The sequence below is a fragment of the Peromyscus californicus genome, unplaced genomic scaffold (assembly GCF_007827085.1).
Source record: "Peromyscus californicus insignis strain IS unplaced genomic scaffold, ASM782708v3 Scaffold_4__1_contigs__length_199733344, whole genome shotgun sequence".
In the NCBI taxonomy this organism is placed as follows: Eukaryota; Metazoa; Chordata; class Mammalia; order Rodentia; family Cricetidae; genus Peromyscus; species Peromyscus californicus.
The window spans coordinates 36771020-36783709 of NW_026294562.1; the positions used below are offsets into that span (position 1 = coordinate 36771020).

At 45.1% G+C, this 12690-nt stretch overlaps 1 protein-coding gene across 1 annotated transcript in view; it reads right to left on the minus strand.

The window, feature by feature from the left end:
- Positions 1–12690, minus strand: part of Dmrt1 (doublesex and mab-3 related transcription factor 1) — a 113830-nt gene that overhangs the window by 48158 nt on the left and 52982 nt on the right. The gene's annotated exons all lie outside the window — the stretch shown is intronic.

The window sequence follows — 12690 nt, forward strand, 5'->3', positions numbered from 1 at the left end:
TTGTTATGGTTTGAATGTGAAATGCCCCCCCCCTCCCCACAGGATCTCACGCCCAAAGCCTGGTCCCCATCGCACGGTGCTAACTTGAGAAATTCTGGGAACATTAGGAGACGGGACCTAACTGGAGGAAGTAGGTTGGGGAGGGCAGACTCTAGAGGACAGTTTGTCTTGGACCCTCCAGTGTCTGTCTGTTCATTCTGTGTCCCACACGATGCGCTGCTTTGCTCTGTCACACACTCCATACCTCAATTTCAGCATGTCAGAGAAGCTCTGCACCTCATATATCAAGGGAGGGTCTTTCACTTAAACCTGGAGTTCACCAGTTCAGCTACTCCAACTGGCCAGCTTGCTCCAGGGATCTCATCTCCACCTCTTGATGACTGCATGTGGGTGCGCAGGCCTGCCCCATATGGATACAGATGCTGGGCATCTGAACTCTGAACCTCTCACCAGCATGGTAAGTACTCTACCCACTGAACTGTATCTTCAGCCCTTCTAAGACTGGGAGGGGGTGTGATGGATTCTGTTAAGTGCTTCAGCAGAACTCCAGCCCCCTTCAAACTAAAGCTGCAGGCTTCCCAAGAGCCGGTTACACAGTCTGAGAAAGGAGCATGGGCGTTAACAGTCCGGGGCTGACTTTAAGCACAGATGTCCATGTGAACAATGGGCTCCTTGCTCTGGGTGCTGAGACAGTCACATTCCCTCGGGTTTGACAGCATCGACAAGTCAGTTCTTCAAGGAAAAACGCAGTCGAATATTATTTTAAAGTGTGTTACTTTTGCTTATGTGGCATTTGTTTAATTCTGTTATGCTGTTATGATAGTTATAGTTGGAAGTTTTTCTTAGTTATGATAGAAAGTAAATTCTGTATGAAACTTTGGAGTCACTAAAATGGATGGGTAGTAGAGTGCTTTCTCTCAATTTGCTAAATGTAAATGGACTGAATATTGTAAATTAATTCTTACTTGATAACTAACTACTATGTTTAAATTAAAACCCTTTTCGGTTTTTTTAGACAAAAGCAGGGAAATGTAGAATATTATTTTAAAGCATGTTACTTTTGTTTATGTTGCATTTGTTTAACTCTGTGAAGCTATGTTACTGTGCCTGTCTAAAATGACCGATGGTCTAATAAAGAACTGAATGGCCAATAGCAAGGTAGGAGAAAAGCTGGTGTGGCTGGCAGGCAGAGAGAATATGTATATAGAAGGAGAAATCTGGGAGGAGAGAGCTAGCGGACAGAGAAGGAGGAGGACTCCAGGGGCCAGCCACCCAGCTACACAGCAAGCCACGGAGGAAGAGTAAGATTTACAGAGTAAGAGAACAGGAAAAGCCCAGAGGCAAAAGGTAGACGGGATAATTTAAGTTAAGAAAAGCTGGCAAGAAACTAAGCCAAGCTAAGACCGGGCATTCATAAGTAAAAATAAGCCTCCTTGTGTGATTTATTTGGGGGATGAGTGGTAGGTCCCCCTCAAAAGAGTAAAAAAGCAACAACAGAAAATAGCTTTCAGTATCTCCTGTGTACAAAGTTAATGGGACTTGAGCCCACAAGCTCTGCAAAATGCTGCATTTTTTTCTTTTGCTGTGGAAGTACATACAAATACTGAAATAGTTACTATTCACCATGACTTCAGAGCAACAGTCAGCCAGCATTTTACTATAAATGGCTCAACAGTAACTAATTGAGGGTTTGCCATGGTGTCTCTAGGCAACAGCAAATGAATGGACTCTGCCCCAATAAAACTTTATTTACGAATAGTGTGGACAAGTTCTCCATCTTGACTCTCACTGGAATAAAGGAAGGAACTGATGTCTTGGCTCCACTCCTTAGAAATCTAATTCAACTGGTCTGGGATGTGGCCTGGACCCTGGGTCTTTCCAAAGCTCCTTAGGTAACTCTAACATGTCATCCAAACTGTGGCTTAATATACTCTAAAAATTACCAACATGTATCCATACACCAGAGAAGAACAAGATCCCATGTATTAAAAACAGTTCAAAAGGTCAAGTCCGACAAGCAGATTGGCCAACAACTGCCATCCCAGCATGCACACTGCCCAGAAAGCTATGCAGTCAAATGGCACTCTTTCAAACAGAAAATAAGCACTGTTTCAAAACATACATACTCTTATTGTCCCCCATTTAATTCTTCATCTTTCCAGAAAGCATAAAAAACTGTGATTACTTAGAACTTGGAATTGAGTTATTTGTATTCAGTTTCCCAACGCCTCTCTGATACCACAACACAAGACTTCCAGCAGCAGAAGAAAAAAAGGATACAAAAGGCCAAACTCCATTTGAGGTTATTAAAATGTGAGTTTACTGAGGTCATCAGTCACTTCAGCTACATCCAACTCAAAGAATAATGCTTAAGGGCTGGAGAGGTGGCGCAGCCCTTAGAGGCTAGACTCAGAAAGAAAACTGAGACCACTATAATAATCATCTACTCACAGCACAGGAGGAAGGTGTCTCTAAGAAAACAGAACCCACTTAAACACAAAGTTAAAACTGAGTTGATGTCCACCCTAAAAGGCCTGGGAGTAACTCCAGGTCACCTCCTGCTCCCTTCTAATTTTAAATAGACGAGATGGACAGATGACAGACAACACAATCCTGCTACTCTGACCTTAGACAAGATGGGTGGATAATGAAGCCTTTGATATTTGTTTGATCTTAAAACCAGTACTTTTCATTTGGGGACAACCTTGTCCCTACGGGGAGATTTGATATCTGGAAACATGTTCAACTGTCACACCCGGAAGCAAAGACGGTTGCTACTGGCATCTAGAGATAAAGACCAGCGACACTGCTATACTCCCACGGGGCCCACGGCAGTCCCCCTGACAATCAAGTATTCACCCCAACACCACAACTGTGCCAAGGTTGGGGGACCTGTTTCAAACTAATCTAATATCCTGAAGGCCCTTTCCTCACTTCTGGGTGAAAGACAGTGGTAAGTGGAGGGACTACTCAGTTATGTTAATGGCTGCTTTTCTTCTCTCTTTCTCTCTCTCTCTCTCTCTCTCTCTCTCTCTCTCTCTCTCTCTCTCCCTCCCTCCCTCCCTCTCTCCCTCCCTCCCTCCCTCCCGTTATGCAATACTAATTTGTTTCTTTGAGATTTTATTTTTGTTCCTTTATATTAAAACAAATACACAAACCAAGCAAAACCTAAAACATTCAAGATTCTAGTGAATTATGTCTGTTATTATTATTAGCATGTGGTGGCTGGCATGCAAGCGACATGTTTTATAATCTTATTACCCACCCCAGTCTCTAAACTGGAGTGTGACCCACAGACGGGAGCCGAGCAGGCAGCAAACACACGTACTGTTAGTATTAACTCCAGAGGAAACCTTGAAGCTTGGGGTTTTGTTGTACTGAACTGCTGAGAAAATGCATGGTGATAAATCTGACCCACAGGCCTTAAACCACCGTCTCATTTCCTCTTTAAAAATTCTCAAATCCTATCTGCCGTCTGTCTAGTACAGTTTCAGATAGAAGTGTCCGATCTTAAGAGAAAGCTGAACTCTCCTCCCAGATGAAGGATGTAAAAGGAGTACTCTGGCTGGCAGTAAGCCAGCTCACAGGGAAGCTGTGGCTTAAAGAGAACAGTGTTCCCAAGAGTCCTCCACAGATCAACACAACTAACTGCAGGGATTACCAGACCCTGAGACAAACTTGGATTAAAATCTTTCAAGCCCCTCAAACCCCGTCTGAGGTGAACCTTTAGTTTTCTGATCAGAAACGCTTCTATGGTAAAGGCAGAACTCTTCACAGACTGGAACCCCAGGTCTCCAGGGCAGAGGGTAAAGGCTGAGATCAACATCTGCCATCCTTAGCTGGGCGGTGGTGACACAGGCCTTAATCCCAGCCCTCGGGAGGCAAAGGCAGGCGGATCTCTGAGAGTTCGAGGCCAACCTGAGCTACAGAGTGAGTTCTAGGAAAGGCTCCAAAGCTATACAGAGAAAACTCTGTCTCGAAAAACAAAACAAAACATCTGCCATCCTTAAAACCATTTCTTTGGTTTGCAATGCCTATTCCCAGGTTCACCTAGCCATGCACCTGAGCCAGGGCAGACCTCATCTGTGCAGAGAGCTTCGTCAGAGAGCCCCTTTTGCCCACTGAGACACATACCTATTCATTTTCCACACTGCATGCTGCCCTTTGCAAACACTTATTCTTAATGTATAAGCTAAGTGCCTGCTATTATGCACGTGTCTCAGAGATACCAGAACAACAAAAGATCAAATGCCAAGTCCTGTGATGCTGGCACTGTCCCCTCGACTGTGATCCAAGGCTCCTACTGCCTGTCTCCACCCAGCCCTCAAGATCCTCTAAGTTTGTGCCTTCCTCTCTATGTTCTCACTACCTTCTCTAATGTGGCCACATAGTGAATGACCCAGAAGAGAAAAGGAGAGGGAGAGGAAGGGACAGAAAGAGAGGGGCACAGAGGAGGGGGGAGGAGAGGAGAGGCCTTTGGCAGGACCCAGATGCCTGTGAGGGAGCCCAGGGACTCTTCAGAACATTGTGGGGAGGGTGTCCACCATGAGGGCTGCACCCAAGACACTGAAGAACACAAGAACTGTTTGTCTTTGTCTAAACACAGAAAGGATGCTCTTCCTCTCCTAAGAGCGTGGGGATGGGGGGGGGGGGGGAATCAGCAGAAAGAAGATAATTTAAGAACCAATCTATCTAAGCTGTCTTAGACTGTAAAGCCCAAGCTTACCAAAGCAATAGCAACAGAAGGAAGCATGCAAAAACAAGAAAACTCGTGTAGATGGGCCTTTCCTAGTAGAAATGAAGAACAGAGTTTGAGTTTATCTCACTAAATTCAAGAAAAGGAAAAACAGCCATAGGATGCAGCCTGGCAAAGTGAGCAGGTCATGTGGAAACACAGAACCAAAACTGACCCTCCCCTTGGGTCTCCAGATCCTGGAGCACATGGACAGTTACTCATAAGCCCCAAACAGCTGATGGGAATACCCTCCCTGCCATGGGACTTCAGGATCGTATCTGGACTTAAACGGTCTACGATGCTTGACTTCACCATAAAAGCAATTAATCTTTGGATATTGCTAATTTACAAAAGAAACCCAAATGCACATTTTCAGCCGTGATGCTCAGTGTTCTAGTGAGAACACCTCCACATCTGTCTCCATCGGTGGCACTGACTTTTCTTAGACTGTGTTTTCCAAAATACAGAACTGCTACTCATCACAGGCCCTGAAATAATGCAGTCACCATCCGCACACAACTTGGAGGGATCAAACAGGAGAATCCCTTGAGCCCAGAAGTTCAAGATCAACAAGACCAGAGAAAAACATAATGCCCAATTCACGTGAACAGTGTACGCACCGTGGGTCGAACTGCTCTGTGAGTGTCTGTGTACATAAATACACATGAAGCACACTTCTTACTGTAAGACTCAGTCTAAGCACTCAAGACACAGGGAACAATTACCTTCAAAAACAGGTACCTAGTTAGAAAAAGCCAAGTCCAATCTAAAATGTCCCCTTTCCCTGGGAACTGAGAGGTTTTGGTACATTCCAGGGGGTTCATGAAAGAAGGCTGGGTGTCTGGAATAATCTCTAGCTAGGACTACCTTAGAGTCTTTATTATCTTTGCAAATTCTACAAAGATTCTTCTGGGCTCGAGACAGAACCTTGTTTGTATGATTCACACTCTGAAATTCAGACACTAGGGCTGGGAAGGTGGCTCAGGTGAAGTCACAGGCTGTACAAACGTTAGGACATGAGTTTAGCTCCCATAAAAAAAAAAAAAATCAACCAAGGGTGGTTACCAGTGTACCTGCAACCCCAGTGCTGGCAGGGGGATGGGAAGAGTGGAGACAGGGGGATGGATGGGACTTGCTGGACACAAGTCTGCCTCCAGACTGAGTGAGAGACCTTCGTCTCAAGTGAATAAAGCCAAATGTGATGGGACCTGACAACGTCCTCTTGTCTACATGCTTGTGCACATGAACACATGCACCAACACACATGGGCACAAACCACACACACGCGCGCGCGCGCGCGCGCGCACACACACACACACACACACACACACACACACACTCACACAGAGATAATTAAAAATAAAATGATATTCCAACCCTAACTTTTTAACCAAACTCACACAGCCAGACATAAATGCCAGTATCAATTATACATATTAAAAAAAAAACCAATAAAATAGCTGGAAGAGAAGATGGGACAAGTTTTACCCTAAAACACCTGGCTAATAATTATCCAGACATAGGGTTTCCCAGGCTGCTAACACATCGAATGTCTGATGGCATTACATAGCAGCTCTCTGGACTGGCAGAGGGCTGGGCGGGGGGCGGGTGTACTCTTGATGTTACCCTGAGAAAATACCAGTTACTGACTACAGGAATAACGCAACTTCAGAGTAAGAAAGTGAGTATTTCCTGAAAGATCCAAGAGCCCTGTCCTGTTACCTCACTGAGTCCTAAGAATTTAATCATCATCAACATATGGAGACAGTGCCAACAAGGAGCTTGGTTCTACTCAGGGCACCAAGGAAAGGAGGCAGGAAAGAAAGGGAACTGCCCGGAGCTCCTGATTTCTTCCACTGACCCAAGACACCTTCCCCATTTCAACGGAGACACTTGCTTATTTAAAGGGCCACTTGCTGCCACCGCCTTTCAACAGCCCAGCTCTTATCATCACTCTGCATCGAGTCAAGAAACTTCATTTTGGATCGTTTGAAAATGAGAAGCAAAGACGCCAGCAACCGCACGTTCAGGAACTTTGATTTTAGAGCACAATGCATCAGAGTCATCCATATGTGTTCCCACCATGATGGACAAACTTAATTAACCTTTGCTACTCTGTTCCAACCTACTGTTTTAGACAAAGCTAGTGACCCAGAAACAATATGTTACCGTCAGAATCTCCATGGCAGATACCAAGAGATACAGCCCTATCAGCAGTATCGGGAAATAAGCCACTTGGATTATCTGCTTTAAGAAATATGGATTATATTCATGTCACACATGAGCTGCCGGAAACATTAGGATACTTTTAGCATAAATCAGCAGTATGAAGGCTGTCTTATGAGGACAGAACATGACAGACTGCCTGCAGGGCAAGGTGAGGCTGTCAAAGCCACCCTCCAAGTGGACGCAAAGGCACATGTTCACACACTGTCCTCAAACTGTTTAAAGATTCCAGCACAGATTGGTGACTCCTAGCAGGCACCCCCCAAATCATGAATGGCATGAAGAGGCCCATCCCCCTCCAAGACCATCATGGGAACAGGTCACATCAAATGACTCAAGAATAAGTGAAAATAGGTTTCCCTAAAGATAGTGTGTGTGTTCTCTCTCTCTCTCTCTCTCTCTCTCTCTCTCTCTCTCTCTCTCTCTCTCTCTCTCCCCCTTCCTTTCCACTCCTCTCTGTGAGTGTGTGTGTGTGTGTGTGTGCGTGCGCGCGTGCGTGCGTGCATCAACATGTTTTGAGAAATAAACCTAAGAAACAGCATATTTAGTGTCACTACAATTTTCAGGCTTGAGTCAAAGACTAAGCAATGTGCTGTGCCTTACACAGAAGACAGAGGCACTCTGGGAAAGAAGAGCCCTCCACAGCAGGCAAAGCCTGTTCCCATTCCAGCTACCCACGAACCAGTGGTGAGATAATGCTGAGTGGGTTGGTTTCCCTGAGCCTCAATTTCTTCACTTAAATGGCGCTAACAAGACCTGACAAGGGTGTGTTGAGGGCTCAGACAATATGGCACATGAAGTGGTGGCCACTCACTGGGGACCACATTCAAGGACCCTGTGCTGACTCAGACAAAATATGCCTTCCTATCACATACTTTTAAAAATATTTGAGCATTTAAATATTTTGCTGGATATTTAAAAATATCTCTATTATGAGATGTTGCTACATTTCAATTTTTTAAAAAATAAAAAAAATTCAACATTCTACATTGTTAATACACACGCATGCAGGCACACACCCATGCCTGCATGAACTCACTAAAGTTCCAGGGCTTCTCATTTTCTAGTTTTACATAAATACAAGACACATGAATGGACTATCTGCCTTCTTTCTCAAAGTATTGGTTGGTAAAAAATAGAAATGCCAAAAAGAATATTTATGCTATGAAATATGATGGGAAATGGTATAAAAAAACGAGATAAAGAGGTAAACTGTTTCTTCTTCTCTCTTTCCTTTAAACCCCACCCAGGAAGCTGTACACCACAGGTGACCCTCAGAGGGCCCGTGGGGACACCAAAAAGGTATGGAGAAGTGTCCTAGGAGCAGGTAGAAGTGGTATATTTTCTGTAGAGAATGCTAAAAGATGGAGATGAACTACATGTCTATCTACTTCTCACTGTCACCATGTGCTGAGAATTCTCAACAACAGAGGTGATAAAATCCCCCTCCCCCCATCTCACAGCATATCCTGTCCAGACCCGTCTTCCTACAGTGCAGCATCTCTCTCTCTCTCCTGAGGAAACTGAGCTCTGGCCTCAATACCTGAAAATTATGCTGCCCTCTGGTTCTTCCTCAACCACTTCCACTATGCTGTACAGTCGGGCACTTGAGAGTGACAATGAATGAATAAAGTTTCTTGTTCACGTCTTACAACACATTAAAGAGGCTTTAGAATTGTGTCCTTTTTTTCCTTGTATTTCTAATACTGCATTGAAACAAACAAATAAAACAGGACCGACCTGTCTCGGCTATGCATTCCTTTGACTTTAGTCTTTATTCAAATAATGAGGAACACTTAAGCATCATAGAAATGCGGATCTCAAGGAATGTAATACCCAGTCAAGTACCTAAATGTTCTGAAAAGCTTTTAATTTTATATCAAATTCATATCTATTAGCAAGAGGGAAAAAAGAGCTAGCCAAAAAGGCAAATGTAAATAGATGAGATTTTGGCCACTAGCCCAAAGAAATCAAAGCTGAAAGCTTTCGAATCCTGTGACCCAATGATCTAATTTTTCAAGCACCTCACACAATTTCCTGAAGACGACAGTGTTTGTGACCCTGATGCTGTGTCACACAGCACCAGTGACGGGACAACCTGGCAATGGAGTGCTAACAGACTTCTTCCAGTCTCCAGCTCAACTGCCAGAACTTCCAGTGTTCCAGCACATCACAAGGTGTGCGACTCAGTGTAGCTCAAACAGAACCACCTCAGAACGCCGACCTCTCTGCAGCACAGCCCGGCACAGACAGGCCTCTCCCAAAGCCTTGGGCACATCTGTCACACTCTGCACACTGCTCCACCCAGGCTGAGAAAACAATTCCTTAGGGTCCCCAGGGCCTTATTCCATCCCTCGCTCTCTTGAGTCAGGGTCACCGGCTCCCTACTGCCCCCAGGTTCCCAGAGGCCAGTTCTATTTTCTCCTGGGATCTACTCTGTTTACTAGAGTACTCTGTAAAAATGGACAGTCCTCAGACCCTCCCCTCTGAGCTCAGCATAGTTCTCCCTTAACCAAAGGACAGTAACATCTTTACCCACCCTCATCATCTAAGCTGAATATGTACTAAAAACACACATCAGAAAAGGAGATATTTAAAGTATTTAATGTTTACGACAAAAATGACTGCCTACTAGGAAGGTAAAAAAATAAGCAACTATAAGATTGCTAGAATTAATGAATACATAAGATATAAAATAAATACACATGATAGTAATGGAACATGAATTAAAGTAAATCCTCCAGGCATCAACAGAGTTATGCTTCTTTACTTAATCTTTAAGAAACCAAATTATGGTGGTTAGCTCTAACACTCCTAAAGCAGATACTACACCTGTTTGCCTGAGGAAAGAGATTGTCATAAAAAAATTTAAAAGTACACAATCCTTACAAATTCCCTTGATGGTGTGTGAATGCTGCCGGTTTCTCTCTGACAAGAAAGCCAGTGTCCACCTACCATCAGACAGTAGATATGCTGGTTTGAATGAGATGTCGTCGTCCCGTCCCGTCCCCCGTCCCCCCCCCCCGCCCCCCGTCCCCCCCCTGCCCTGTAAGTCTTGGGCATTTGGATACTTGGCCTCCAGTTGGTGGCTGTTTGGGGAGGATTAGGAGGTGTGGCTTGGCTGTAGGAAGTATGTCACCAGGGGGCAGGCTTTAAGGCTCCAAAAGACCAATGCCGCTCAGCTCTTTGCCTCCTGCTTGTGCTCAGAGACATGAGTTCTCATCCGTTCCTGCCACCATGTCTCAGCTCTACCATCATGGACTATAACCTTCTAGGAACGTAAGCCAATTAAAGGCTTTCCTTTCTAAGTTGCCTTGGACACAGTGTCTTACCACAGCAACAGAAAAGTAGCCAATACAGTGGCAAATGACCACTGAATTCTAGAAAAAGAAATGAGTTCTACAAGCTCGTGGGAACTCATGAGCTTTAGACCAACAGCTGTGGAGCCTGCATGAGACTGGACTAGGCCCTCTGCGTAAGTGAGACAACTGTGTAGCTTGGTCTGTTTAAGGGGCCCCTGGTATATGAGCTGACTCTTTGGAGCCCACTACCTATGGTAGGATACCTTGCACAGCCTTGATGCAGGGGTAGGGGACTGGCCCTTCCTCAACCAGGCTTTGCTGAATCCTCATGGGAAGCCTTACCTTTTTGTAGATTGGAGGATGAAAATTGGGGAAGGGAGTGGGAGGAGGGATGAGAGGGGGATCTGTGGTTGGTATATAAAATGAATAAAAAATGTCTTAATAAAGAAAAAAAAAGAAATGGGTTCTAAAAAAAGGAAGTGGGACAAGGCGAACCTGCTAGTGATAATGTGGGCCACAGGATGGGCAGGCAGCTCATAAACAGCAATACTGTAAGAAGTATGCTTGGCTGAGATGAAAAGACATGGTCAGGCTCCTCACAAAAGTCGGACCAACCTTCTCAGGCCAGAAAAAGGGCTTTACATTCTCCTGTCTCCTCTCTGCTATTATCATTTTTAAATTTAAGAGGATCTGAGAGTCAGGTATACTTGCCCACAACTGTAATCCCAGCACTTAGAAGTCTAAGACGGGAGGGTAGACATCCAAATTCAAGGTCAGCCTGGGCTCTATAGGGACAGTCTGTCTTTGAAAACATAAACACAAGCCAGGTTTAACGGTACACTCCTTTAATCCCAGCACCCAGAGGCAGAGGCAGACATATCTCTGTGAATTCAAGGCCAGGCTGGTCTACATAGATAGTTCTAGGACAGCCAGAACCACAAAGAGAGAGAGAGAGAGAGAGAGAGAGAGAGAGAGAGAGATCCTGTCCATCTCTCACCCTCCATCCATATATATTATAAATGTTATATAAATTTATTAGAAATAATAAAAACAGACGACACACACAAAAAAATGATTTAAGGATTATTAATTTTAACTTTTCCTGGGAACTGGGGTGGATCTAAGATTTGGCTTCACACAGCCACACTTCCTGTGGGACCGACACTGCAGCGTGGTAAAGAAGGCAAGGGTGAGGCTACCTCCACATAGCCTGTGCTTCCACCATACTTTAACATGGCTGTCCCAGAACTAAACTACACTAGAAAAGAGAAGTTCCTGTGAAGCCAAGGGCCTGCTCAGGCTGTTGGTTTAAGGATGAAGAGCATCAGTAGGCAGGCAAGCCATCAAAGGCAGCTTTTTAAAATGCCAGGCCTGGTCCTCTGGCCCTCACAGGCTGAGAGGGCTGGAGTGCCATCCCAGGAACACCTACAGTAGGTGTCTTTTTCTGTGCCAATTGTCATATACCAGAATCTGTTTCCCTTCCTGCCTGTATCTCAATTCAAGCCGAGGACTATATAGGTGATTCCCAACATCCCTTCATGTTTTTTCCATATACAGACACGATGTGGAATGATCAAATCAGGGTCTTCATATCCGCCCAACACTGTCTCTTCTAGCTATTTTAAAATATATGAACTATTGTTAACTGCAATTACCCTATTATGCTTTTTCTATCCATTTCACTTGGCAGTCAATTCTAGAGTGTAGCAGCCCCTGGTGCATGTTTATTTAATACATAAATGAATTCCAGTGAGATGCATAGCTGTCAGTGGACAATCATTATCATGGGATGACTCAGACAGACCAAAGTAACTGCCAGAGGAATGCAACCCCTAAGGCTGTCACCTGACCACGCCCTGACTGAGGCGGGAATGTGAACCCAGACGTCTGGTGGCACAGGCTTGGAAAGAGGCAACAAAAGAGCGCCAGCTGTGAGCCCGAAGGAGATCCCAGGCTCGGCTCTGAGTCCTCCCATATTTATTTCTGCTCACTTGATATGCACCTCTCCCTTGTCAGCCAGGTACAACATGTTTATTTAAGAGATAATGTTGCCGTGGAGGAGTGCATAAGGCAATAAACAGCTTTTGCAGGCAATTAAATGCAGACGGGAAATGGAGCTGCTGGTCAGCGGAAGCAGCCATTCATCGTGAGTTTGTTCCAGCGTCACAAATGTTATTCCTGTTTCCCAACAGGACAGGAATCTGTGATTGGGCCACAAATCTCTGCAGGCTGGAGACAGGCCGGAAGCCATTAAAGCCATTCTCAGCCTGCAGGGTGGTGTTCACAGGAGCACACGCTCTGGGATTCCCGGATGCTGCCCCCAGAGGCCCTGTGAGGAAGCAAGCTTGCAAGAATGCTCACTGGCACCAGCGGGGTCGCGGGGTCTCGGTCTCTCTGTCTCTGTCTCTGCCCCCACTCCCCCTCCCC